Genomic DNA, 5,101 nt, shown 5'->3' on the forward strand with positions numbered 1-5,101 from the left:
ACTGTGCGCTGGATGTTCTGAGAAATAGAAGCATGGACTTCACAGAAATATGCATACCATATTATAGCTTCACCAGTCTTGCAGTTTCTGAACGGAAGGTGTTTACAAGACCCTGAAATTATTTCGAGAGAAACTGCAATTTGAAATCAAGATCAACACTAACATACATGTACATGAAAAACTCTTTTAACATGTGGAGAGGCTACGTAAGGATAAGATTTATGAATGAACAACTTCCTTATTACAATTCGGAGCGACGTTTCGGTGTAGGTTCGGTGACTGACTGACTGACTGATATAGAAGATTTAACGTGCGCTTTCCGACTACAGCGTATTTCGCACACGGGCCTGGCCGGACCATTTAGTGTATTCCGAGAAGGGTGAAAGTGGTGTGTGCAAACCAAGAGGGGGCTTTTAGGGGTTGCTTATATTGATTTTTTGAATTTTTAAAATTTGGAATAAATGCCGAGGTGGGTGGAGGAGGGAAGTAAGGGAGCCGGGTGAGGTGGGTGTTTGTATGTTTATTGGATTTTGGATTGGTAGATTAATTAATTTTTAGACGCTTAATTAGGTCTGTTTTGATTAGGAATACGTCTAGGGCCTTGAAGTTTTCTAGGGTTTTTTTTAGGGTTTAGTATTTCATCTAGAGTAGGAACCTTATTTAGGTTCGATGAATGGTTGACAAGTGTATATACAGGTAGGAGGCAGTGTTTATACAATAGACTGGAATCATATATAGTTACACTGGAGTGGAGAAGCCTGTTGTGTAAACAAAAAGCGTAGTAAACATATTGATCGGCGAAGTCAGTGATATAAACAAAAGGGTGAAGCCAGTAATATGAACAAAAGGATTATGACTGATTGGAATCTTTGTTGAGTTGATGATACGCCAGGTGTAAGCGTTCCGTTGTGTTATTTTATTTATATTATCATGGCGTCATATATTTCAAATATTCAGAATTGCTATTAAATAAGATTGTACGTTATGCTGAAGGAATGCTGTGGGGAAGTAACATAAATCCTACCATGAATTTGTAAAATATTCGATTCTGATTTGTCTATCAGGTTTCACATTTTAAATAACCACCTCTGATTTGTATACGATTTGACGACCACATCACCGCGGAAACTTATATTTAATTTCAATACCATATGTCAACCATTGTCGGTAAATTGTTTTGAAATAAATAAATCATAATTACAATTATAAGTTACACAAGGAAAGAATACAGATTGGGCAGAAAACAGAAATAGACAACGAGAGTGTATACATGCAATGAAGTCTTCCAGACAACAAAGAGCTCTGAGTTAGGCGCATTTCCACATCCGACTGCGCGTTCAGCACCCAATGCGTTTTGGAGTGGTTAAATCTACATGTAACCTTACGTTAGCTCAATTTGAAATCAAGATCAACACTAACATACATGTACATGAAAAACTCTTTTAACATGTGGAGAGGCTACGTAAGGATAAGATTTATGAATGAACAACTTCCTTATTACAATTCGGAGCGACGTTTCGGTGTAGGTTCGGTGACTGACTGACTGACTGATATAGAAGATTTAACGTGCGCTTTCCGACTACAGCGTATTTCGCACACGGGCCTGGCCGGACCATTTAGTGTATTCCGAGAAGGGTGAAAGTGGTGTGTGCAAACCAAGAGGGGGCTTTTAGGGGTTGCTTATATTGATTTTTTGAATTTTTAAAATTTGGAATAAATGCCGAGGTGGGTGGAGGAGGGAAGTAAGGGAGCCGGGTGAGGTGGGTGTTTGTATGTTTATTGGATTTTGGATTGGTAGATTAATTAATTTTTAGACGCTTAATTAGGTCTGTTTTGATTAGGAATACGTCTAGGGCCTTGACGTTTTCTAGGTTTTTTTTTAGGGTTTAGTATTTCATCTAGAGTAGGAACCTTATTTAGGTTCGATGAATGGTTGACAAGTGTATATACAGGTAGGAGGCAGTGTTTATACAATAGACTGGAATCATATATAGTTACACTGGAGTGGAGAAGCCTGTTGTGTAAACAAAAAGCGTAGTAAACATATTGATCGGCGAAGTCAGTGATATAAACAAAAGGGTGAAGCCAGTAATATGAACAAAAGGATTATGACTGATTGGAATCTTTGTTGAGTTGATGATACGCCAGGTGTAAGCGTTCCGTTGTGTTATTTTATTTATATTATCATGGCGTCATATATTTCAAATATTCAGAATTGCTATTAAATAAGATTGTACGTTATGCTGAAGGAATGCTGTGGGGAAGTAACATAAATCCTACCATGAATTTGTAAAATATTCGATTCTGATTTGTCTATCAGGTTTCACATTTTAAATAACCACCTCTGATTTGTATACGATTTGACGACCACATCACCGCGGAAACTTATATTTAATTTCAATACCATATGTCAACCATTGTCGGTAAATTGTTTTGAAATAAATAAATCATAATTACAATTATAAGTTACACAAGGAAAGAATACAGATTGGGCAGAAAACAGAAATAGACAACGAGAGTGTATACATGCAATGAAGTCTTCCAGACAACAAAGAGCTCTGAGTTAGGCGCATTTCCACATCCGACTGCGCGTTCAGCACCCAATGCGTTTTGGAGTGGTTAAATCTACATGTAACCTTACGTTAGCTCTACATTGAAAACACTACTTTTACATCCAGAATGATTGATCGGCTTTAGCCCGACCCTGAATACATTAACCACTCTGCGGTCGCCCCCGAGCTGGTTGGTTAATTAGTGTATTGTTTGGCTTTGCTATAAAATAATCAGATTTCGTCGACAAGGCGTATTCTTAATAAAAACGGAACTAATAAAACGCATCTAAAACCATAATAACCTACCAAATCAAAATCACATAAACAAACAATCATCCACCATACCCAGCTCCCTTAGTTCTCCTCCCCAACCCCATCAGCATCTATTCCAAATCTCAAAATTCCCAAATTCTATATAAGCAACCCCTAAAGCCCCCTCTTGGGTTGCACAGACCACCCTCGCCCCTTTCGGAAACACATTAAATGGCCTGGCCGGCCCGTGTGCGAAATACGCATCAGTCGGAAAGCGCACGTTAAATCTCCAAAGTAAGTAAGTAAGTAAGTCGACAAGCACCCTTAGTTCTCCTCCCCAACCCCATCGGCATCTATTCCAAATCTCAAAATTCCCAAATTATATATAAGCAACCCCTAAAGCCCCCTCTTAGGGTTGCACAGACCACCTTCGCCCCTTTCGCAAACACATTAAATGGCCTGGCCGGGCCCGTGTGCGAAATACGCATCAGTCGGAAAGCGCACGTTAAATCTCCAAAGTAAGTAAGTAAGTAAGTCGACAAGCACAAGCAAAATGATTGATTCAGCTAGAAGATGGTCGCTTTTTCAACAGTAAAGCTATAAGTGTCAGTATTCCAAAAAGACAAGCATGGTGAAAGGCATGTATATTGAGACACGCCATTTGGTGTCTGCAGAGTAAAGTCCCTTAGTCTTGCAAGGATCCGCAGACCGTTGATTCAAATCACAGATTATCATCCCGGGTTTGACAACACAATGCCCTTGATCGCGCTTTACATTATGTGTACGCCATGACATAAATGAAACGTTGTTGTATACGAGATCTTAGTGTTGAGGAAAGCCCAGAATGATGCAGGTAGTAGACTTTGGTAAAACCGTATGGGGATTGTGTTGACATTCATAGACATGTGATCAGTGAGAACCGGGATATTTACACCCGATCATAGGGAAGCAGCTCTGTACAGCGAATTGCGCCGTCTCAAACGACTGACAATCCCATGCCCCTGGATGTCTGTTAGATAGAAGATATCGATACTGCATCCGGTGACGTAAGTAATAACATCACTTTCTGGGTAACTGTGTTCTGTAAAGACATAGGGAAAAAAACTACGAATAACCCGCAACACGGATAATGTGTCCCTTATGAATTAATCCTGCAATTTTCAACTAATTCACGACGAATAAATATTCGGTAATTACGAGCTGCGAATAGGTTAGTTTGTATATTACAAATGGTATTCTGTCAGAGAAAATGTAGACAAATCAAAATGAGACCTGAGCTCAGCCACTGTATTGTTGGAACGACGTCACATAAAATCGACATGATATCATGACCAATATATTACGTCATCTTCAATTATTACGATAATTCATTTATATTACGTCACGTTGCTAAGGGCCTCTTCTCAAACAGTGAAAACAATGGAACAATTGGTATAATGCTCCATCTTGCCCTAAAGTCGGGTCAGTATTGTTGTTCATTAAAGCGACAAAACAATTTCCGTAATCCCATGAAACCTCTGCCAAAAGCTGCTTCCGGTGATATAATAAACGCGTGCTTATAAATCACTATGAATTATTGAACACATGATACAAGTTGTTCGCGGTGAGGTGGGCGTTTCCTGCCCTACGACTGGCGGTCGTCACAAACACGTGCAAAAGCACACCATACAACTTTTAGAAAGTTTTTTTTCTGAAAACTTTGATTGTTGTAACCTTGATCAAACAACTTCTTAGCAGGTGTTGTACGACGCTCCTTGAAATCTTGGAATCACAATATTAAACGTGGGGTATTCATAGGTGGACACATATGGTTCTCTGTGATGAGTTTGGTTTTAGTGAGTGAGTTTTGTTTAACGCCGCTTTTAACAGTATTCCAGTTATATCACGGCGTCTCAGCTTAATGCGGGAGGAAAGCCCCAAGTGATGCAGGTGTTAGACGTTTACCACTTCGGTGAAACCCACGAGCACGGGTATGGCGCTGACAAACCTAGAAACATAATCGGGGCGAACCGGGATTCGAACCCACCAGCATAGGTTTCTTGCGTGCCCAAGGGATGCAACTGTGCACAACGAATTTCGGCACCTTAGACGACTGGGCCACCCGTGCCCCCGAGTTTGGCTTTAATTTAACCTTCAATGTTGGCCGCAGACCCGTCTGTAGACGACAGGTTAAGACCTTTTATGATGTGGCAGGTCATGTGAGCATCATCATTGTGGCGAGTGGGCCGTGATAAAAAAGATAACACAATGATACTCTAACATAAAAGTATGTGACATGGTGTGTTTTTGGCCGGCCA

Source organism: Haliotis cracherodii, unplaced genomic scaffold (genome assembly GCF_022045235.1).
Source record: "Haliotis cracherodii isolate W230 unplaced genomic scaffold, xgHalCrac1.p SCAF_18, whole genome shotgun sequence".
In the NCBI taxonomy this organism is placed as follows: domain Eukaryota; kingdom Metazoa; phylum Mollusca; class Gastropoda; order Lepetellida; family Haliotidae; genus Haliotis; species Haliotis cracherodii.